This window comes from Podarcis bocagei (genome assembly GCF_964188305.1).
Source record: "Podarcis bocagei genome assembly, chromosome: 5".
NCBI lineage: Eukaryota > Metazoa > Chordata > Lepidosauria > Squamata > Lacertidae > Podarcis > Podarcis bocagei.
The window spans coordinates 43,677,588-43,702,015 of NC_138129.1; the positions used below are offsets into that span (position 1 = coordinate 43,677,588).

Genomic DNA, 24,428 nt, shown 5'->3' on the forward strand with positions numbered 1-24,428 from the left:
CTGGCAAAGCTGATAGGGGAATATTCTGAGAGCATTGCAGTGCTCCAGCCCTAGGACACTCTGCACAGCCAAGCTGGCTAAGTGTTTTAAGTCATACAGCATTGCAAAACAGTGGAGGCTTTAAGAGACAATGAAAGGATAATTGCTTCACAGCAGGAGCAAATATAGCCCAAACAGGACTGCCCCTCGGTTATAGTTGGCAGCTTTTCAAACACTTAAATGTTTGTGCACTGACCCAGGACCAACTGCCAAAAAGAAAAAAAAAGGAAACCTTTCCCCTGGCACTGAGGTCAGCATACTGAGCAAGTGCAGTAATAGCAATATCCACTCACCTCAATTTGGAATGGGTTAGGTCTCTCCAAGTCTCTCTTGGGGGAAGCACAGGCTTTCCCCAAGGATTTCCCCAAACTCAGGAAAACCCAGCCTGGCAGACTTCATCCAAAATTGCCACCCCTCTTGTTCATCAGTTTCCCTCCTCTGCTACCTTTTCTACACTGACTTGGTGGACCAGGGGTGGGGCGGGAACAGGACTGGCAGCTAAGAGGGTTTTTACAAGCAAAGGGTACTCTTTAAGTATCCAGTGCTGCAATAAAGGCTTCTATGCATGTTCCTCTATTGTGAACATGATCTCTGAGTGTTAATTTTAAATTACCATTATCTATTCTGGTCAGCCCTGAGTGCTCACTGGAAGGACAGATCATGAAGTTGAGGCTCCAATACTCTGGCCACCTCATGAGAAGAGAAGACTCCCTGGAAAAGACCCTGATGCTGGGAAAGATGGAGGGCACAAGGAGAAGGGGACAACAACAAAGAGGGAAAGAAATTGCTGAATTAACTAACTGAATTGGAATACAAAAAAGGAAGGTGTGAGGAGGTCAGGGAAGCAAGGAAATGAATGTAAGGTGGAAAGATTGATGTATTTTTTTAAGTGTTTTTTATCTTTTTTGCATTTTGTATTTTTCTTTTATTCTTATTTCTGTCTTTTTTTTCTTTTCTTTTTATCTATGTAATTTCTTTCTTCGAAACCTTAATAAATATCATTTTTTTTAAAAAAAGGAGAAGGGGACGACGGAGGACGAGATGGTTGGATAGTGTTCTCGAAGCTACCAGCATGAGTTTGACCAAACTGTGGGAGGCTGTGAAAGACAGGAGTGCCTGGCGTGCTCTGGTCCATGGGGTCATGAAGAGTCGGACACGACTAAATGACTAAACAACAACAACAACATTCTGGTCAGTATGTCAAGAAGATTCTCACCCCCTTAAAAAATGGTATGCTGCTTATGTATGGAGACAAATTCCAGAAATAAGTGGGGGTGGTGGAAACAGGTGCAAGTGAGGGACATGAAGATGCAATGAGCATCACAAAGTTGAAAGGATCTTTGACCCCCACCACCACCAGCACACACAGACTCCAATGCGAATCTGCAGTGCAGGATGCAACTATAGAGCCCATCAGAGATGACCATCCATAGAATTAAAATCATTTTGAAGTGAGGTTGGGGAAAGGACCAGAACACTGCAGGCACTTCACTCTACCATACCCACCAAAGTTGATGGGCTGCATGTGTGCCTGTGTCTGCATGTAAGCCAGTTGCTAAGATCACATAACACTTGTACTATCACAAAACTGAAACCCATCCCTAAACAAGAAGCTGGATTATTAACTGGTGCTATCATGAGTAGGAAACGAGTTTAAACACCTCCACACATACTTCAGTGATGTCCCAAAGTAAACCACTTCATATATAAAACATGGGACATCTTTTCCTTCACTTTCAAACCCCAGGTTTGGCAGGAGGGGAGGCTATTCCTCCTCAGTCATTTCAAAATATAGTTCATATGTATTTATGCGTATGTATTTATATCCTGCTAACAACAAAAGTTGTCTTGGTAATGTATGTGTGGGAACATTATTTACCTCCTTCTTGGGATCAAGAGGTCTCTGTCTTTTTCAGTTTGGGATAACAGGGTGAAGGGCATGGTTTGGAATAACAGACTTTGCCATGACTCTTTATATACCTGAGGCAATGGTCTCGGTGATGGATGAGAGAGTTGAGGATGAGTGGAAGAAGAATGATAAACCCACTCCTCCTCACCATCACTTCTATGCAGAGAGCCCAGCTTGTCTGTTTGGGGAATGGATGAGAGGGATAGTTGTGAGCAGGATAAGGAAAGGAGTGGACTTCTCCATCCCTCCTTCCTTCTTGAAACTTTATCTCGTAAGTTCTACAGCTTACACTGAAAATTACACACCAAAAGTCTCCTCCTCCCTTTTTTACACTGGAATCCATTTGGTGTAAGCATGCTGCATGATTTTTGTGTACATACCACAACACACCATGCATCAAGCAAAAGAGCTGTGCTTACATGTGGCAGGAAGCCATGTCCCAACAAGTGTATCTTCTGCATGCACATGTAGTAGACAACAGATGAATTTGCCACGTAGCTTGGGTAAAGTTTTTCCCAACAAAGAATGAAAAAATAGACTTGTGTGCAGCAGCCATTAGGGGTATGCTCTATGTTCTTCAACAAATCAATATATATTACTTGCATGCAAAGATTAAAGCTTGGAACTAGAGAGATACTCTGGGGTTCTTCTCCATAGGCTTATTAGAGGTTGATAGAACACTCAACATGGTGAGCATGGCAACAGAATTGTGGGTTCCATACATTAATGGTGTAACTGGAATGTAACAGAGGTAACCGACTGTGCCATTACAATTTCAACACAATTTTGTAACAGGAGTCATTATCAAGGTGACAGCACTATAGGAGTTACAACTGTGCCCTACCACTGTATCCAAACCACATAGTGACACCAGATGTCAGTCCAAAAGCTTCTGTAGCAAACAAGCAAGGACAGATTTAGCTAGTGCTTTTGTCCTGGATAAATCTGAAGGAAAATCAAAATGAGCATGATACAGATGGGGGTGGCGGTGGTGGAGGGAACTCAGACAGCAAAGTAAGCATATTCCCTAATAAGGAAGTCCAGGAGCAAAAGGTTACAATGGGGTCAACACAGACAATGAGAACCTGTCACTTCCCATCTGTATCTATGGAAACCAGCAAGAGGCTAGAAACAGAGCTGACAAAATTATTGATTGTGCAAAATTACATTCAGCCACATGTGACATTTAAACCTTGGTGCTTAGGTGCCCAATACAAGTGAAGTAAAAAAGCCTCTTTTAAATGCTTCCAGTCTGTATTTATATATAGGCAGTTAATGGTTAGCACGTACTTATTGCAAGGATATTTTTAAGATCAGGCAAAGTTCTGGGGAGGAAGGTACCGTATTTTTCGCTCTATAAGACACACCAGACCATAAGACGCACCTAGTTTTTGGAGGAGGAAAACAAGAAAAAAAATATTCTGAATCTCAGAAGCCAGAACAAGAGGGATCGCTGCACAGCGAAAGCAGTGATCCCTCTTGCTGTTCTGGCTTCTGGCATAGCTGCGCAGCCTGCATTCACTCCATAAGACGCACACACATTTCCCCTTACTTTTTAGGAGTGAAAAAGTGAGTCTTATAGAGCAAAAAATACGGTAATCTTGCCTGCCTTGAATATTGTCAAAAGGAAAATATGCGTATTTTAACCAGAATGCAGTTACCACAGTTCCTCTGTACTGTAAGTAACAATTATGTGAGAGGGACAAAAGCAAAATCAAAGCAAGTAAGCAATAAAGAATTCAGTGTCAATCAAAGCTGTGGGGGTGGAAAAATATGTTGAACTCCCAAGTGTCACCTTAAACATGTTGGTAATCAGCATCTAATTATCAGATGCATAGGGCTAAACAGTTTTCAGAAGCACCAGCATCACATTTCTATGTGCAGATGGCTTTGATCTCAACTGAGCAATTCACACAGACATGGTGATGGACCTCTCCAGGATACAAATTTCAAAGTTAAGGGGCAGACTTCTAACATCCCTGTGCTGCTCATCACTGCAGAGAAGGCTATTTCGAAAGTACAGCCTGGGCTGATTGCAATGACTGTGACATTTTAAAGGCTCCTGAAATTTAATTAAGACAGCTGACAGGGCCTGAGTGGGCCCTCAATTTGGTAGTAGTAATGGGCCTGCGGGTGCCAACCTGGGCCGCATCCAGAATTGCCACTATGAAGTTGTCTGGACCCCTGCCTAGCACTGCTGCACCCAGCCCCACACCTCACATATCCTAGCACTGGCTTAGCTCTGATCCATTGCAGCTAGCCACAATTTGAAATTACCCCAAATAAAATGCTTCACATCAATGTTAAACACTGCATTTTGAGAAAATTTAGACCGGTCCAGAAGTGCCACCCATTGGGGTAAGGAAGTTCAGGGGAGCGAGTGCAGCGTTGTGCCCCAATGCAATGGTGAGTGTTAGCAGCAGTGTCAGGTGAGCAGCAGTGTCAGGTAAGGGCCCCATGGCAGCAGGAAGTAATGTCAAACTCAGTAGGCCCTGCCAGCGTGTCTGGGGTATGACTGTTGTCCAGATATGCCAAGTACTGCAGCTGTGCCTGATTTTAATGGATGAAGGTTCCAATACGTCCAAAAAAAAAAAAAAAGCCATTCTGACCTAGTAGACTTGCATAGTTTTGAATTGTTAGCACTTACAGAATAGATTTACTGCTTATAATAATATACTGTAGATACAAAATACACTTACAAAATAGATTTAACAGCCCAACGCAGAACAAAAAAAGGTTACACTAGAATAACTAATATAACATGGAAAGAAGAAAAGGGTCGGCTGAAATATATAGGTAGGTTTTAAGAAACTCAAAATACAAAGGAGGTTAAAAAGAAGAGAATGTCTATGTGTGCATGTTCAAAATATTTTAATTGAAAGTTTTCAACATAAGAAACAATAAAAACCAATCTAACCTAAAAAAAGGAAAAGGATAAAGAAGAGTGAAAATAAGAGAGAATAAAAAAGAAATAAAAATTGGGTATAAATTTAAATATAAATATACGGTTCAGTCTCAACTGCTTTGTTAATGTATCCAAATGGACTAGATCATCTTCAAATCTCTTGTGAAGAGTGAAAATAGAGAGATTTTCAGGTTTGCATTAGCTTGTCATCTTCGCTGAACCCACGCTGCACAAGTCTGCAAGTTTATTATAGTCTTAATTATTTGAAGTCAGGATTACTCGATGTCCTGGAACTTTCTCAGATGGGGAGGGGGATAGTACTTCCCTTTATGTACTGGGATGTGGTGGGGGGACTGGAAGAATGAAGTGTCATGCAAGGCAACACATTTGCCTGACATTTTGAAGCATCTGTTCAGAATCAGTACGAAGCACATGCCTCATGCACATACCAGCTTACACCAAATAAGACCCATCAGTTCAGTAGACGGTTCCCACAGGTGCAAAGTTACCTCCCTAGCAACCTATAAAATGTTGCCGAAAAGAGTGGGCTAAAGTTATTAGGCAGAAAACCTCAACATTGTACAACACTTAGAAAGGACTCTCATTTAGGCTACAAAATTGTTCCAAGTTCAGGTATGGCAGAACCAATTTGGAAAACAGCAGAGACCAAGATGAAAGTCAAACACGCCACCCTAATCTCAGAAGGTAAAGAGCATCCAGGTTATTCAAGAAACTGGCACACAGTTAACAGGAACCAATGTACCACCTTAAATGAGACGTAAGAATTTATCATTTGTATAATTCTGTGTGTGTTTAGGTGCTCAAAGCTGCCTTGTAGAAAGGCAGGGGATTAATTTTAATTTTAAAAAGTACTCCAAGGTAGATATTCACAATTATAAGGCATCAAAAGAAAGAACCAATGATATTGCAAAGTCAATAATATCCATGTTCATTTTTTAAAATGGAGGAAGAAGCACATATTTTCTGTTTCCAAGCATCTCCTCCAAGATGGATCACAGGAATAGAAATAATTTTTAGCATGCTCCTTCATACTTGTCCCAAGCAGGGTTTCTCCAGATGAATAGGGGCAATTAGTTCCTATTCCAGGATTAGGAATAGAGTGCCAGAGGTGCCAGGTATGCAGTTGTACCCATTGTTACTTTTGAAGGCCAGAATTTCAGCAGAACTAGAAAAGAAGGTCAACAGTTTTGGAAATCTGGTTCTACTATGCTATGCTTTTTTCTGCCTGAACAAGAAACAGCATCAATAGTGGCATCAATGCCTGTTGCCTTTGTCCATGGAGTTTTCTTGGCAGGGATACTGGAGTGGCTTGCCGGTTCCTGCTCCAGGAATGATGTATGGAACTCCAGTAGTGATGTATGGAAGTGAGAGCTGGACCATAAAGAAGGCTGATCGCCGAAGAATTGATGCTTTTGAATTATGGTGCTGGAGGAGACTCTTGAGAGTCCCATAGACTGCAAGAAGATCAAATGAATCCATTCTTAAGGAAATCAGCCCTGAGTGCTCACTGGAAGGACAGATCGTGAAGCTGAGGCTCCAATACTTTGGCCACCTCATGAGAAGATAAGACTCCCTGGAGAAGACCCTGATGTTGGGAAAGATGGAGGGCACAAGGAGAAGGGGATGACAGAGGGCGAGATGGTTGGACAGTGTTCTCGAAGCTACAAACATGAGTCTGACCAAACTGCGGGAGGCAGTGAAAGACAGGAGTGCCTGGCATGCTCTGGTCCATGGGGTTACGAAGAGTCGGACACGACTAAACGACTAAAAAACAACAACAAGTGGCATCAATAGCCAGCTCTTCTGCAGATTTCTGGACACAGCAATTTCCCACGGAATGCAGAGTGATCGAAGTCATTCTTTCAGAATGTATTATATAATAGAGAAAGACTCAGAGGTAGCAATACTGTGATAAAGCCATGGGTGTGGCGGATGGAAAATGTGCTGCTGCAACCATGGAAATTGTTGCTGGCTGTATCATTGAAAGTCTCAAATTCAACTCTTAGGTTTCTTTACAATATCATAAGCATGTACCGGGCTGAGGACAAATATTTGGTGGCTGTTTTCATGCAGGGGAACAAGCAGTGCTCTGCAGAAGAGTCAAAGAGCACAAGCCTATGAATGTTTACTCAGAAGCAAGTGCCATTGTGTTCAATGGGGCCTACTTCCAGGTAAGGATCCACAGGGCTGCACTTGACTTTCCAATTAACACCCACTTGAGATGTACTTATTCCAAATCCTGAAAGATCAAGTCCCAAAGTATCACTCATATGGATTAGGATGTAGCATCCAACAGAATGAAGGGAGATAAAGACCAATTCTCTGGACTTAAAAGTAATTACTGGAATATTTTCATTTCAAGACATCTGCTTGTTGGCTTTGATAGTGTGTAATCTCTTTCATTGTTAGTATGCTGAATGCATCAATTAAATCCTATGGTTTCTTACTAGCCCAATGTAAGGCTTAGTACAGCATCCTGACCCTGTAGCTAAGGTTTCCAGTTCCATCAGGGTGGGATCAGTGGGAAAGGTACTTTCAAAGCAACAGTAGGTGCTCTGTTTTATAGAAGCCAGTGGTTAAACTAGTGTGATACTGAAGTTTGAGAGCTTAATCTGCTCCTCCAGAACTTGTTCTTTCACCCCTTCAAGACATTACTGGTTTTGGCAGTAGCGACAATTCTTTTTCTTTTCTTTTTTAGCAATTGACACAGTGCTGGGAAGGATAGAGGCACTTCCTGGGATATCAGTCATTTGATGAGTGGAGATGTGGAATAAGCTCCCTCCTCAGCTGATCTGCACAGATTCTAATGATTCTCAAAAGCCAGCCAAAGAGCTCCTCCAAAATGCCCAGGTTTTAGCAAGTCTCCAAAGGATGTTAGATTATAATTGGCTACCCTCTGCTTCCTGTAGAAAGGAATGACTTTCTGCTCTTTGATGACTTCCAGTCAGAAGAATGGGTCCCATAGGTCTTCAACACTTCATAGAGGTATTGCAAAGGAAATATTAAAAACACAAGTGAAGTAGATTCCAGTAACATTGAAATGTTGACCTTTATCCAGACATTCATTAGCGCATAAAGTCAGGTCTTACAAAGCATCACAGGATGACCATCTAAGAGACCTCAACAGTCACCACCACCATGGCTTTCATCTATGAAGTAACTAAAAGGTGAGTGTGGCCACAGATTTTTCTCCATTCTTGTTTTATAACTTACTGAATCACTTCTAATTCCACCTTTCTTTTGCATTCCTATTGGTACACTAGAATGTACAGAGGTTTTCTGCCTCATCCATTCAGCTTCTAAGCATATGTCAACACAATGACAAAGCAATCTAAAATATTGTGACATCACAAAAATGATTTCAGCTAAGGTCAAAACACAGGCAGGATGATCACAAGCAAGAAGGGTCATTTAGCCTGCAGAAGAGTGTTTGCCTAGCCTTAATCCTCATGATTAGAAAAAGTATGAATAGAGACTTGCAAGTGAAACCACTGAATTACAGTTCTTCAAGAGGTTCAAAGCTATCACCTGTGGACTGAATGGAGACAAAGGATTTTTATCGTGCTACATGAGTCAATTGGCTTATCACTGCAGGGAAGTCTGTGCTATCACCAACTGTCTTTCTATGTGTGAATGGCCACTGTTAATAACGTTAATTATCTACATCTGTACTTTTCTGCATGTAATTTCCCCCTTCCAAACCACACACAAACGCACACAAGTGCATGCATCACACATATATACTATACACCTGTAGCTCAGATTCACACTTCAAACACCTAGACTGCAGACCATGAATGCTTGGGCCACAAAAATAGGGTTCACCTTTAAGGCATTCATCTTATTTTCAAAATAATGTTTTGCAGATCTTGCACACCTCTCTCAGGGCATCTTTTACACCCAAAGTGACATAGAAAAGAGACATTGTATCCAAACAGGAGAGCCTTTGTTGAACTATGGGCGGAAATCCAGGTATTTGGCAGAGAAAGTACATTTTCTTGTTTACTGAACAAAACATCCAAGTCTTTCCATTACCAGTTAAGAAAGACCTTCTAAATGGTACTACCATCCCTTCCTTTCTTTAGTGCAAAGTAAAAGAATGGCACTGTCTGCCTCAGCCGGTCTGAGCGTTGCCATCCATGACACAGCACTTCTGGCACTGTCACAATACATTTGCAGGTGGCCTTAGGGAGAAATGGTGCACCCTTCATTTCACAATTAGTCCGGGGAGAAACTAAACTGACCCTCTGCAATTTATAGATCTTAATACCATTCTATATGTTAGCAAGAGTATCTCCCCAAACCAAGGCTGCTACACCCCCCCCCCGCACACATTGCAAGTCCCTCCCACCCACGGTGTCCCTTGGCTGCAACAGGTGAAAGCGGTTCTGTTACACAGGGTGCTGAGCTGAGGGAGTGTAAAATTGAGAAGATCCATCATTAAGAAGATCCATTTCGGGGTGCTAAATTTTGGCCTCACACAGGATGCCGTAATATGAAAGATTACCAAAGTCTGCCACTGGCTGCATCTGCCTAAAGCCATCCTAGCCTCCACTCAAGGAAACCAACCATCTCTTACAGGATAAGCAACAGGAACTTCCCTCTTCAGAAGCAGTATGACTCTAAATACCAGGTGCTGGGGACAAACAGAGAATGTAGTTGCCCTTGTAAGCTTCCCAGAGGCACCTCAATGGGCATGACCATGAAACAGGAAGTTGCCCTAGACTGGAACAAGTGACTTGTTAAAGACCACAAGCTGAATACAAGGCAGAGGTGGAATATTATGCCCAATAAAGCCCACAAATAATCCCCACTACCCAAAATTCTTCTCTCCTCAAAAATTCATTGTCCATCAGATTCCTCTAGGTTAAATTACTGCAACATGTTATATGTGGGCTGCCTCTGAAGATGGTTCAGAAACGTCAGCTGGTGTAGAATTCAGTGGGTAGGTTGCTCACTGGGGCAAGATGGTTTGAGCATATAATGCCAGTTCTGGCCCAACTGCACTGGCTGCCAATTAGTTTCTGGGCCTCATTCAAAGTGCTGGTTTTGACCTATAAAGCATTAAATGACTCAGGGCTGCAATACCTCAAGGATCGCCTTCCCCATATGAACTGATCTGCACCCTGAGATCACCATCTGAGGTTCTTCTTCATGTGCCTCCTCAACGAGGTTTGGAGGGTAGCAACATAAAAATGGACCTTTTCTGCAATGGCTCCCTACTTGTGGAATGCCCTCTGCAGGGAGGCTCTCCATCTACATATCTTTAGGCGCCAGGGAAAAACATTCCTCTTTGGCCTTTGGATCATTAAACAATCTGTGGCCTTTTGAACTGTGGGGTTATTGTCTTTGTTTATTACTATATTCTGATTTTTTTATATATATTGTAAGCTGGTCTGTGATTCCTGGATGAAGGATTGTACACAATTTAATTAATTAATAATAATAATCCCCTCTAAATCAATTCCTCTTTAATTTCCATAAAATATTCCTTTCCCCTGTGCCTTCCCAGTTTCCCCTCATCTCATTCATGAGTACCTAGAGCTCTCCTTCAGTGCAACCCAACCACATGCAACAATAGTCTGATCTCAGTTGCCCAGCTTCCAGCTGAAAGGCATAGGATCTGATAGCAAGCGAGGCATGAGACTTCAAAAGGGTAGCCACTGTCCAATCAGCAGCCAGCCAACATGCCACTTAGTTCAGTCAGCCTCCCTTTCAGAACACCTCCACCTAGCAACCCCAAAGATGACAATCTTTCACTGCAGGGGTAGAAGGAAGGTGAACCTTAAGAATCACTTTCTGTGCTCCTTTGCTGGACCATCAGATCCTAAAATACAAAGCAAAGCAAAAGGACCAAACAAGGGCAAGGGAAGGTGGTGATTTGACATGGTATTGTCAAGGTTCAGCCCTCCCCAGACCAAGGCAACAGGACCCCACCCCCTCAGCAGATCTCTACTGCCAATAACCCTGAAGATCTGTTGGATCTGCATATCCCTGCCTAAGGGCTGGAGGTCCCTGCCTCAGGCCCCTGGGATTCTGACTGGCTCCCAGACCCTCTTCCATCTACCCCAGAGTCACAGAAGCAAATGAGATGGTGAGCCAGGCAGAAGCTTCAGATACACCGCTGGCTGGCTGCACGTGAGGCTTCTCAGGACAAGAGGGGAGTGCTTGGAAGCATTAGCCTAGATCAGGGCCAGGAATGGGCAGAACCTCCAGCTCTTCTATAAGCTTCCGAGCCGAGTTTCTTTGCTAATGTGTCAGCCTTCCTGACCTGAGGAATATAGATGGGAGGGCTTGCTGGCAAGGGCATGTTAACTTGCTGGAAACCACAGGAAGGGAGAGTGCTCCCGTGTTCTGCTCCCTAGTTTCCCACAGGCATCTGGTTGGCCACTGTGAGAACAGAATGCTGGCCTGATCCAACAGGCCGTTCTTATGTTCTTAGCTGCTCCATGTGGCAAGGTTCCCCCCCCCAACATGGTGACTCTCCTTACTCGGCTGTCATAATTTGCCATGAAGATCCTCTGGCTTGTGTGGAGAGGTTCCATATCAATGACAGAAAACTTTGCCGGTGATAAATTAACTCTCTCTGACCAATAGAATCCATATGGTGACTGGGCAAAGGGAAGCAGCACATGTAAGCATCTTGCTATGTGTAGACCAATCCTTGATCTACTAAATCAGATATAAGAACTTCTGTTTTGTTTTGGTAATACTAACACTCAAAATGGTGGTTCAGGGCGGGGGACTCCTCATAATTCACCAAAGGTATGGGGAGGATAAGAACTGCTTACATTTTGTTCATCTACTGTCCATATATACTAACCACACTTCTCTGTGTTAATGAGGGCCCCATACCTGCATACACTGTGTATACACTGTATACACAGAGGGGCTCCTCAGTAAATATATGACCACTGAGACATAGCCAGCATCTGAGGATGTGGCCCCACTTCCCCATGTAGTCAGTAGATGTATGCAGGCAGAACATCTGAACAGTCCAAAGGTCTTAGGACAATAAGTTGCTTGTCTATAGGTAGTTTCACAGCTCTAATGCCAAACCAAGGATTTTTCAAACTTGAGGATGGTAGAGTTAGAGAAGACAGAGCCATAATGCGCCTCTTACCTTATCAAAACGGGTTGCTCACGTGTTGGGTGACCAGAAGAACTGGCAGGAAGCCACAGAGCCCATCTTCCATGGCTTCTGACCCAATTCCAGTCAGCAGAGCTCAGAAGGCACTTGGGGAATGTTACTCTTTGATAGTTTGTGGCCAATAACTTGGTGATCTCAGCCTAGTGATGGTCAACATCACTACATCATAAAATGTGTTGTCACAATTGATGCTGTTGTTAGTGCTCTCAGAGGCCCAGAATTCAGAAAGATTCCAGTTAAACTATCATTTACCCAAAGGGGGAAAGTCACCTTTAGTTATGGAAATAGCCTAGGCTTCCCATGTCATGTTTACTTAATAGAGCTGGTGGAGGTGGGGTGGGGTCATTGCTAAGAAGGCAAGGTGGTTTAAATCTTATCTAAGTTGTGCACTCATTTGATAGAACAGTGGCTTGCTTAAGTCTACTAAATTCTTCTCTCTGCAGTACTATTCTACCTTACAGGATTGTTGTTATGAATAATGTAAGGTAAAGGTAAAGGATTCCTGGATGGTTAAGTCCAGTCAAAGGCAACTATGGGGTGCAGAGCTCATCTCGCTTCAGGCTGAGGGAGCCGGCATTTGTGCACAGACAGCTTTCTGGGTCATGTGGCCAGCATGACTAAACCACTTCTGGTGCAATGGGACACCGTGATGGAAGCCAGAGCACACGGAAACAGTGTTTACTTTCCTGCCGCAGCGGTACCTATTTATCTACTTGTACTGGAATGCTTTCCAACTGCTAGGTTGGCAGAAGCTGGGACAGAGCAATGGGACCTCACTCCACTGCGCGGATTCGAACTGCCAACCTTCTAATCGGCAAGCCCAAGAGACTCAGTGGTTTAGATCACAACGCCACTCGCATTCCTACACAGATAATGTACATACATTGAACTATCTAACCTTTTTATCACATGCTATTACCATTGTGTGTGTGTTTAGTTATATATGAGAGAATATATGAAGAAAGACCAAACAGACTTTTACTGAAGGTTAATTGCTGTAATTGCTGAGGGTTAATTGCCAAAGAAGACAGGAGAGAGATAAAAGACTCAATGATTGGAGGTGCAATGCCTCTGAATACCAGTTACTTGAGAATATGAGTGGATAGTGGGCCTTTGTGCTCATGTCATGCTTATGGACTTTTCATGTACATCTGGTTGGCAACTGTAAGAACAGAGTTCTGGGCTAGATAAACTTCTGTTCTGATCCAACAGGACTATTCTTCTGTTCTTACATAGTATAGAGAAGTTTTAAATGTTTGATGTTTTACTGTGTTTGATGTTTTAATTCACTGGAAGCCGCCCAGAGTGACTGGAGCAACCCAGTCAGATGGGTGGCATATAAATTATTATTATTATTATTATTATTATTATTATTATTATTATTATTATTACCTTAATTTCAAGATATGTTAGCCTATCCATGCTATTTATTGAGTCCTGTCTGGGGAAAAGGCAGGGTATAACATAAATATAAAATATAATAATTTATCCAACCCATATTAACCTGAGGAGCTTGGTATGTTTTTCCTCAACTGAAGCACAGAAGACTGTGTAATTTGCTGTGGGAATTTATCAAGTAGGGTATTTAGCTGAGCCAGCAAAGCCCTAGGCCTTAAAATGTCTGATTCACCTTTCTCAATGAACAAGATGGACTGGATTGTTCCACTGCAGTGAGACAGGATACTTATGCTAATTTTCAAACATCCCCAATGGGGTGAAAAAGGGAAGGGATCAGGAAAAAGGTAGTTTGTCTGAAAGACAAAGCATTATAGAACCTCAAGACTAGTCACCACTTATTAAGTATTGAACATTCTCTTCCATGGCATACTCCTAGATTTAACAAAGAAAGTGGAATGGATTATTATTTTCCTTCACTCCCCCATCCTAGACTCTGAGTGCAACCTAAATTTAAAGCAACACTCAAGAAAGTTACATTCTCATAGGGCACAACAATGCTAAGTTATTTGTGACCATGTTTTAAGTGGGGTGATGCAAAAGATTTTCAGATGTGGAGCACAATAAGCATTTGGTCTGTCAAAGAAAAGAGTTTGCAATTTGCTCTATTATGTAACCCACTGTACTTCTTCTAAGAACACTGAATTCTTTACATGTGAGGTGAAATCAAATGGCAAACATCCTTTCAAACTACCAAAACGATTACACAATGCTTCAACATCCTCAAGAAAAACACAATTGCTATTTAAGTCCATGCAGCTAGCTACATTAAGGCTCAGCTACCAAATGTGATCTGACAGGGTGATATTTGCAATGCAATTAACTGACTTCAAGAATACCATGCACCTTATTGTTAATTATATGTTTGTGAAATACTACAGTCTTACTTAAAGACTATCTTTCACTTTGGCTTTGTTGGCTGGTTCTGAGCATCACCGCTCATCACAATAGCTTTGAAATTCAGAAGAAATTCACTATATGCTTCACGGCTTTACAGTAACAACAAAATTTTACTTCTATAATATATGTAATCCAATTGGGCAAAGATAACAAGAATTTTAATAATAAGAATAAGAATAATAAGGATAATAATAAATTGTCTAGTAGCACCTTATAGACCAACTAAATTTGTTCTGGTATAAGTGTGCATGCAGACAAAAGCTTATACCAGAACAAGCTTAGTTGGTCTATAAGGTGCTACTGGACAATTTTTTAAAAATTAATTTTTATTTCGACTGCGTCAGGCCAACACAGCTACCTACCTGAATCAAGGATTTTGACTAGTCAATGTATCATTTCTACCCTGTTGGGGGGGAAAATCACCTATACTTCTTTGGTTCAAGCATAGAAGTTTGCTAGAAGGAGGAGAGAGAAATTAGGCAAACTGCCTTCCCATAAACAAGTTAAAGAGAGCCCAAAACATTCAGAGTCAGGTATTGTACTATTTATGTAGTGCCATGCACATAAATTACAATACGTCCTGGAACATTCCCCCCTCCCCAATAACATCTATAATACACAATACATGTTTTGTTCTTTAATAGGCCTCCTGAAATATTGCCTCTGGTGTTTGGGGGTTTTTTAGAGCAAACATAAGGAGATAAGAAACAAGGTTGTTCTCAAAGCAGAAGGGTGATTCAGACCTTTGTGAAAAGTGAATGGCCCTGCTTGACAATCCCAGGAAGAAAAGCTAAAGCGCCATCCAGGACTAGCAGTGCTGAAATCTTTGTAACAGCACTTCATAAAGGACCGTAGTAGCAGAACAACTGTGGGGCATGCTCCTGCTATGTACTTAAACCAGAGCCATTTAAATGAGAGAACTTCAGGGACTTCACAGGCACAATCATAGGTAGACAGGAAGCTGCCTTATACCAGATCAGATTATTTGCTTGGCTAGCCCAGTATTGCTATCACTGGCAGCAGTTCTCCAAGGTCTCAGGTAGAGGTCTTTGCCAATACCCGCTACCTAAGAGTTTCGGAGATCTCCTGCCCAGAAAGTATGTGCTCTACCACTGAGTTATGACCCTTCCCCCCATGGGTGCCTATTACAAAGGCCCATTTCTCTGCCTGCTATAGACATCTGCGTGTATGTCACAAGAACTTGAGTACAAAAGCCAATGAGCTCACAACAAGCACACTTGTTACTGGGCCTGTTACAAATCTGAAAGCAAGACAATTTAAGCAATGGCATGAGAGTACAGTTTAGCATACAGACTGATCTTTATCATAGCAGAGCCATGCTGCACCACTGAGAACATTAGCGGCTCTCATGACTTTCCACAAAGAGAGTAGTGTAATTACAACATTAGGTGCTGGTGGTACCATATATAACAGAGAGGTACAGCCTGACTAAGCGCCAGTCATCTCTGTTACTATCAGTAGAATGAAGTCAACACTATTAACGCACTACATTAATGTCAGCTACACAATAAAACCTAATAGAGCACATTGCCAGCTTATGCAGGTTGTACCTACAGATTTTTAAAAGCTATGCTAGCATCAACACTGATGTTTATTCAAAAGTGGGCCTATGTTCTAGCTATGCAAATATGTGAAAGGTAGAAGATGTGCCTAATATGCTGCTGCCTGTGCTCCGAAGGACAGGTTACTTAGAATTATTTTAATTACACTTGAATGACACAGGATCTTGGAAATGAAACTAGAAAGAAGCACTCTCAAAGGATTCAGCACCCTGGACAGTTAATAAGACTAGTGTTGCCCTTTCCCAAGAGCCCTAATATTTCAAGGTAAAAAGGTGGCTTTAGATAATATGCATTTCTTACATGGCAAGGCTATTTTCCACATCAGCACAGGGATCTCCCACTCCACTCAAATGCAGAAAGGGTCACACATCTGCGTCATCATACTTCTGCACAACAATGCCAGTCAGAGGGGGAATGTTTATTGCTTGCACTGCAAAATTGTCTTAACCTTTTTCATAAAAATCTAGGAGGATTTCAGGGTATAACTGCAAAATTCTTGAAAGCAGTACCATCTGAAAGCTACTGTTATGTTTTCAAAAGACATTTCCCTTTGGAGAAAGCTCGGGAAAGATGTTTTCCCCTGGAAAGCTTTGAAACATCAATTCACTATATACATTGAGAATCATGTTAAATCCCTTAACATCCAAAGCTTATCTTCTCTTCATTATGGCTCTTGTCCAAATGAAATCCAAAGCATCCTTTCTGTGTCAAGTCATGGGGTCTTTTCATTCAGAACAGCAAGCAGAGGATCAGCTTTCTCTAAAACCAAAACCAGAATATTTGTGTTGCTGAATATGCAGCAACTACATTGCCTTTGGTAGCACTTGGCTATGTATCAATTCTCTATGCATACATTGCTGCCCAGAGTGTTCTGAAAAATGGGTGGGATATAAAATGATGAAATACATAAGATTGCCTGCAGGCTACATCTGAGCTCTATTCAAATCGCAACATGATACTGAAGGTGTCACAGACACAGGAATTGGCCTAGTTGAACCAACACTTGATTAGAGAGAAGTGATACAATGAATATTAAGTGGTATGATTCTACAACTCAGACTAGCTGTCTGCATAAATATAATCAAGATGGTAGTATTTTACTAATGGGGCGGGGGTGGGGGGTATAGGGAAGAATCCTCCAGGTGCAAAAAGCTGTGCTTATTGAGTCCAATGTATTCTGATTACAGTACATTCTTCAAGGGCACTCTTAAGCAAAACAAACTTGAGTCTGTGGTCCCCAACTCTATTGCAAATGATTGGAAAATAATTGAGCTCAACACATTTATTTCATCCGCTTCTCCATTATTTGGTACCTTTGCATTTTTCTTTTATTTGATGCAACACCAAGGATGCAACACCAAGCAAGCAAATGTCTGCATTTGTCTATATTCATAGGACCCTCTCCCCACATATAAACCTGCTAGTTTAAGATCTGCTTTGAGGCTTGCAGAAGATTACATGGGTGGGACTGGACATGTGACTGGAATTGTATGGAGCACCTTCACAGGCAAATCAATGAAGCACCAACATTCTTAAAGGAAGACAGTTTCCATCTTTCAAAAAAATTCCAAAGATTTTAAAGGGTGATGTGTGGTTTTGTTGCTTTTATCTTGTTGATCTTATAGGAGGTTTTTAAACTGCTCTGTTGATTCCGATACCTGCTGCTGCTTTGGATCTGTTGATTTCATTTGTTTTATTATTTGGATGGCTTCTATTGTAGGCAGCTCTGAATATTTTTAACAGAGAAAAGTGCCACATTAATAATTCTGAATTAGATTAATTGGGATATATGGGGTGTTAGGAGAGGGGTAGTACCTCTGGTGGGGGACATGTAGTGCTCCTTCTGGGGTAGTTTGTCCACCTTTTTCCCCACCCTGCACTCTGCAATCACCTAGAAATTATTGTGACAGCAGCCACACCACAGAAGCAACTTCAACTGGCTGGCTAAACGAGGTGAGGGGAGCTGATGAATCTCAAACCATACATGAGTTAAGGACCTCTCCTGCATATGAAGACAGGCTCTGGCAGATTGATCAGACGAGACCAACAGTCAAGAAGGCAGTTTCTGCATGTTCAGTAGAGAGGACAGATAGGGCTTGTCAACCTGGGAAGGTATCCCATTCAGGAGAAGGAAAACACTGACCCTAAATCTCCACTGCCTTGCAGAATATCTTTGGGAGAAGAAAAGGCCAAGGAGTAAACTCTACACAAATCCGGAGTTGAGTCCCTAAGACAGTTGGATGGTGCCTTGTATGCCTCCTTCTGGCAGCTCCTGCACCCAAGCTGGTGCTAATCGTATTGCTCTGCTTTCCTTTGGACCACATCTGTGAGGCTGAGAAGGCAGGGTCTTATCGTCTGGGCACCCCAGAATCTCCATACACACAGCCCTGGGCTTGCGCCCCAGAGGAGGTCACTTCAGTGCCGCTAATGCAGTGATTTGGCTTCACCTCCAGAGGTGCACTCCACTGTCTCTCGAGACAGATGCCAACAACAGATGCATTTCGATATACCCAATGGACTTCCCTGAATTCCCTCTGTTACAATTATAGAAATAAGGTGGGTCCTAAAATATGGAACTTAAGTGCCAAAAGTCAGAGCAAAAAGGTGTAACACAGATCTGTATGCATAGGAGAGCTGCAGACTGGTACTTTATAATGTGTCGTGTTTGTAAATGGTGTTTTGGAGACTTCTGGCATGTTGGGTGCATCTGTTACCTAGATTAAAGCATTTAACAAGCAGCACATGCTTCTGAATGCATTAGTGCATACTCCAGCCGGCTTTAACTTCACACAGTGGTACCTCGGGTTAAGTACTTAATTTGTTCCAGAGGTCCGTACTTAACCTGAAACTGTTCTTAACCTGAAGCACCACTTTAGCTAATAGGGCCTCCTGCTGCTGCCACGCCGCCACAGCACGATTTCTGTTCTCACCCTGAAGCAAAGTTCTTAACCTGAAGCACTATTTCAGGGTTAGCGGTGTCTGTAACCTGAAGTGTATGTAACCTGAAGCATATGTAACCCGAGGTACCACTGTATAATGTATAATTGTGTTTCCTTAAGCAACACTGGGAACTGTAGTTTTATAGAGGCACTGATAATTCTGTTGGAGAGGAGTCCTTGATTTCAAGAGTAGGTTGGGGGGCTATTACAACTGTATATGGCAGTTGCACCCTAGGTACACCAAGCATGTTTATAGTATAGTTTACTGGATGTTAAAATGAATGAAACATAGGATAAACTGGGGGTGGAAATCTTTGATTGAATTGGCATGGGATATGCTTGCAGAAATAGCTTTAAAACATACAAGCAAACTGACACCCTTACCTTAAATGCTGGTACAGGGCATTCAAAGCACAGCACATGCAGATTGACAGTAAGTCAGAGAAAATGCCTGCAGAAGTTGAGATAAGGGAGAAGGAGGATAGAGAAGTATCAACTCTTCAATCTTGAATATATAGTTGGTAGCTGCTTCACATGGGCCATTTCTTACCACACATGTGAAAAGGAATGTGGGGAGAGGAAGCAAAAACCCTGGTATCTATTTTGACAGGTATGAACACATGTAGAACTGATGGCAAAAGACGTACAGTCCCCTGCCACCACCCATGTTCACTCCCCTACCTCCCCATTCCGCTTGCTGCTTAATTACACACACACTTCTCAAAGCACATATAGAAAGCTTACTCAAAGAGTAAGCATATCAGAATTACTGTGCATTTTCCTGCTTCCTGTTCCTCCCTTGCCTCCTGAGATCTTTCAATAAGCTGTTTCAGAAGGGAATTATAAAACACAACATCTTGTACAGCACTTAATACAACTCAATGTGCTTCATAAGCTCATATTAAAAGGTAATAAAGGAATAACTGCCCCGCAGTGTGCTATCCTAGTAGCTTGTTGCAATCCCTACATCTGTTCTCCAACCTCACTCATTCCACACCTGCAAGCAACAAGAAAACCTTTTGCTTGAGTTAGTCACTTCCAACATTACTATTTACAGGATTTCAGGAAGCAATTGGGTTAGTCTACATGCAGCCACTGAATAGTGAAGCCACTGCGGTTCAGAAAGAGGTTGATTTCTGAGGGTTCTATGCTTTTAGCCTTTTCATTTCAGCCTTTAGCCTAAACAAGAGGAGGCAGAGAACTCAAAACATGGTAGTCTAGTTATGCTTTCTTGTAAAATTGATGCCAATATTAAAGTCAAACTATTTTGCATTATAAACACTGCTTGATGTATATGCTTCCATCACACACATTTCTTAAAGTTTAAATATTTCATTTGGACAGAAATGTTCCTTCACTTACTTGGGAGAGAGCCTTTTAATAAATATCGGGAACTACACAGAACCTCGTGAGCTTCTGATTACTCCACATCTCTGGGATTCAGTTTTTGAGATTGAAATCATACACCCAAGACTATAGTCCTACAATTCAGTTGTGAATTCCAAGACCAAAGCTGCTTCTCATGAATCACCTTTAAAAATATTCACCTGAATCATTCATCCCATGGTATTCCTATTCATAAGGCTTTTAATCTCCTGCTTATTATCTTCTTAACTATGCACAGTAATCCCTATAAGAGGTCTGATACTGTAAAAGCCTCATTTTTATTTAACCCATTCCTTCATAACATTTGTTTCCTTCAATCTCAATAAAAGTATTCAATTAGCATAGCAATGACAGCAAATAAACCCACTCTGAAAGTGCTTCCAGGAGGGCTCATGCAACCATCCCAAATGATTGAGAGAAAGAACTGGAAACAGGTAAAAGGATGCAATTAAATATTTATAGTTTTACAGTTAATTTTTTTATTTAACAAGAATCATATAGAACTTAATTGACAGTTACACATGAGTTACTAGGGAAATGAGCAAACCTATAGCCCTTGATGGTTCGCTTTAAATACTATTACTAATCACACTATTTCCAACATGATAAATAAAGGAACTACAGTGCTGCCCCGCAAGACGAACGCCTCGCGAGACGAAAAACTCGCAAAACGAAAGGTTTTTTCGTTTTTGAGTTGCCTCGCAAGACGAATTTCCCTATGGGCTTGCTTCGCAAAACGAAGCTTGCCCCGCAAGCTCCGGGGACAGCGGGTCTTCCCCGCTGTCCCCGGACCTCTTTTGAAGCAAGGGGCGGTGGGGAGAAGCGATCTTCTCCCCGCAGCCCCAGGTCCGGGGACAGCGGGAAGCACAGCGCATCTTCCCCGCTGTCCCCGGACCTCTTTTGAAGCAAGGGGCGGCGGGGAGAAGCTATCTTCTCCCCGCAGCCCCTTGTTTCAAAAGAGGGGACAGAGCGGCGCTTCCCCTCTGTCCCCGGACGGTCTCCATAGGAACGCATTGATTGATTTTCAATGCATTCCTATGGGAAACCGTGCTTCGCAAGACGAAAAACTCGCAAGAAGAAAAAACTTGCGGAACGAATTAATTTCGTCTTGCGAGGCACCACTGTAATGAGCTTTGATAAGATACTGTCTCACTGACTGCTTTCATATTGCAGTGCTTTTATGTTCTTGATTTATTTTATTGCAATTTAAACTTTTTGGAAGCTGCTCTGTTGAAGGGTTTGGGTGGGGAAGGAATGGTCTACCTGTGGGTTCTGACAGGCTGTTTTCGGGGGAATTAACATGGGGGGTGGCAGATCTTAATAAAATACAATACCCAAGGAAATTTAGGGAACAGGAAAGGCTGTGTACACACTATACCTTTAAAACACATTTTGTTGCTCAAAGAATTCTGGGCACTGTAGTTTACTCCTCACAGGGTTACAATTTCCAGCAACCCCTACAGTGCCCAGAATTCTCCAAGCAAAATGTGTTTTGAATGTGCTTTCAATAGTGTGCAAATGGCCTAAGCATCCATGCCCAAAGGACAAGACAAAGATAAGACCTGCTAGTTTTTTGTTTTCATTCTGATAAACAGATTGTTTTGATGAAGCCTGTAATCCTAAAAACACATACCTGAAAGTACACCCCTTTGTATTCAGTGGGGCTTGCTTCCAAGCAGACATACACATGCTTGCCCTGTAATTCTGGCAGCAAGAACAGCCAACTAGGTGCTTTTTTGATATGGGACTGGCACTGTAGAACTTTGTTTGTGTATTAGGGGGCCTCCCCTTTCGACAGAAGCAGAACAAATCAAGATTAGCCCAGCTTAAAAGAAAACCCCAACTAAGTGCAAAACAAAAGATAACAGGTGGATATGACAGACAGACAGGCGGAGCAGGAGACAATGCCCATCAGAACACTAGGCCAGTGTTTCCCAACCACTGTTCCGCGGCACACTAGTGTGCCGCGAGATGTTGCCTGGTGTGCCGCGAGATGTTGCCTGGAGGGAGGCGGGCGAGTCGGGTGGCGAGAGGCGGGGCGGCGGCGGCGAGGAGAGGCCGCCCAGCGCGGGGCTCTCACCGTCTGCCTGCCTGGCTGCCTGCGAGCTCGGCGGGCAGCGCCTCCGTCCGCAGCGCCCGCCTCGCGGCTCTCATTCCCTGCCCCTGCCAAAGCTCACCCAGCCAAGCCGCGCTCTCCTTCCTGCCTCGCTTTGCTGCCTCCTCCCCCCCCACCCCCAAAGCTTGGAGGTTCCCCGGCAAGGGGGAGGAAAAAAAATTGAAACTTACACTTTCGTGCGTCCCTCCCGGCGTGACGCTGCGCGCTGACGTCACGGGGTTGTAATGGTGGTGTGCCTCGAGATTTTTTTCATCAAACAAGTGTGCCTTTGCCCAAAAAAGGTTGGGAAACACTGCACTAGGCAATGATCTCAGCACTGCAGCTGCCTAACTGCTGTCAAGTGAACAGATCCGCTGTAGGGGACCTGTTAAGCAAGGATGGATGTGAAACTCTCTAATTAAAACCCAGACCATGCAATTTGATCTGCCCAGTTATCCTGTTTGTGAATATGCAAACACAGATATACACACACTCCACATACAAACCACAGTGGTTGCAGCAGGTATTGTGAACAAGAGAATGGATTAGTCGTTAAAATCACAGAACGGTATGAGCCCCCCTGCGACTAAATGAAAAAAAATTAAAATATAATCAGTTCTGACTCTTTAAAAGAAGTCTTAAGGAGCCAAGGTCTAAAAACCACAGAGTTCAGTGAAACAAATTAGAAGTGCGCCTTGGTGAACAGATATTAAAACACGCATTAGCTTCTGCAGAGAGAGCATGAGCTGCTCACCAGGCAAAGGACACAGCTGAGTCAGTGAAAATGAGAATGTGTGGCACAGAGAATGAGCCAGTTCATCAAGTCAGTTGCATGATGCCAGCCTGCAGCGATGAAATATAGCACAGAATAACCAGGCAGCACCTCTGTGACTATATCAAATTGCTGCTATCATGTTTTTAAAGATCCATGAAGGGGCAAACGTTGAATATTAGTTTAGAGATAGCTGCCTGACAGGACAATGGGGCTTTTAGTCTCCTTCTACACCTTCTAGCAGGGCTTTAATTATTGCATGGCAGACAGAAATACTAACAAATGCAGCTTTCCTACATCTCAATCTTAGGAAAGTCTACACACTCTAAATTTCTGACTACCATATTTAACAGCAGAAGAGCATTACTACAAAAGAGGTCCCCTTCCTGGTAGGAATGGTGGCATCTGGAACTTTTCTAGACCTACCTCAAGTTTCTTCTGTAGAGATAAGTGTAAAAGTGATGTAACACACACAGTCACAGACCCTCCAAGTGTCCCTATTTTCCAAGAATGTCCCTGATTTAGAGAAGCCTTCCTGGTTTCTGATTTGAGCCTGAAATGTCCCACTTTTCCTTAGGATGTCCCTATTTTCATTGGAGAAATGTTGTGGGGTATGGAGTTATCCGATTCCCAAGCCATCTGAAGGCAATCCTGTACAGGGAAGCTTTTTAAAAATGTTTAATGATTTATTATGTTTTTATATATGTTGGAAGCTGCCCTGAGTGGCTGGGTCAACCCAGTAAGATGTGTGGGGTATAAATGGTAAAATAATCATTATGGACTACTTAATTGGAGAAATGTTGGAGGTTATGCAGTCAGTGTAACCACTGATATAAGTAAAAAAAAGTGATCCTTTTCCCTCATGGGATATCCAATAGCCCATATAGAGTCCTTTTGTAGGTTCTCTATCAGTAGGAGAAAATAATAGAGACCAACCAGAGAATACTGAGAAGCAAAGCAGCTAGTAAGCCTGTTCTTTATTGACTGTTGCAACAGGCTGCTCCCCCACATGCAGGAGAGAGGAGAAAGACCTCAATCAATGGTGCACAAGGCCTTATATATCCATTTTGCAATTCCCTGCCCTGGAGCTCAAGACCACCCCTCCATACATCATACATACATCACAGAAAAGGCAGTCTACAACAGAAATTTGAATGTTGTTGTTTTTCCTGTCTGCCAGGTTATATGATAATCCCTTATCCGAGTGCCTTTTCTGGTAGTCTGGCCATTCCTTTGAGATGGTAATTACTTAATTCCTGAGACAATGGGAAGGT

General features: G+C 42.6%; 1 protein-coding gene and 1 long non-coding RNA gene across 14 annotated transcripts in view; one reads left to right on the forward strand and one right to left on the reverse strand.

Annotated features, from left to right (window-relative positions):
• The window catches only part of NFASC (neurofascin), a 177,334-nt gene that overhangs the window by 147,322 nt on the left and 5,584 nt on the right, over positions 1–24,428 (reverse strand). For 8 of the 12 annotated variants that reach the window (XR_014007990.1, XM_081193376.1, XM_081193383.1 and 5 more), the window contains exon 1: positions 11,998–12,157. The exons of 1 other annotated variant lie outside the window; for it this stretch is intronic. The gene's annotated coding sequence lies outside the window, so the exon portion shown is untranslated. Of the gene's footprint in view, positions 1–11,997; positions 12,159–19,285; positions 19,353–24,428 lie in introns of those variants that run through there. 3 more of the 12 variants (XM_081193379.1, XM_081193380.1, XM_081193378.1) reach the window with 2 other exon arrangements.
• Positions 6,661–10,206, forward strand: LOC308587624. 2 transcript variants are annotated; one of them, XR_014008494.1, is made up of 3 exons: positions 6,661–8,041; positions 8,741–8,846; positions 9,456–10,206. It is a non-coding gene; the product is annotated as an uncharacterized lncRNA (long non-coding RNA). The 2 variants fall into 2 exon arrangements; XR_014008493.1 differs by having other exon boundaries at positions 6,661–8,846.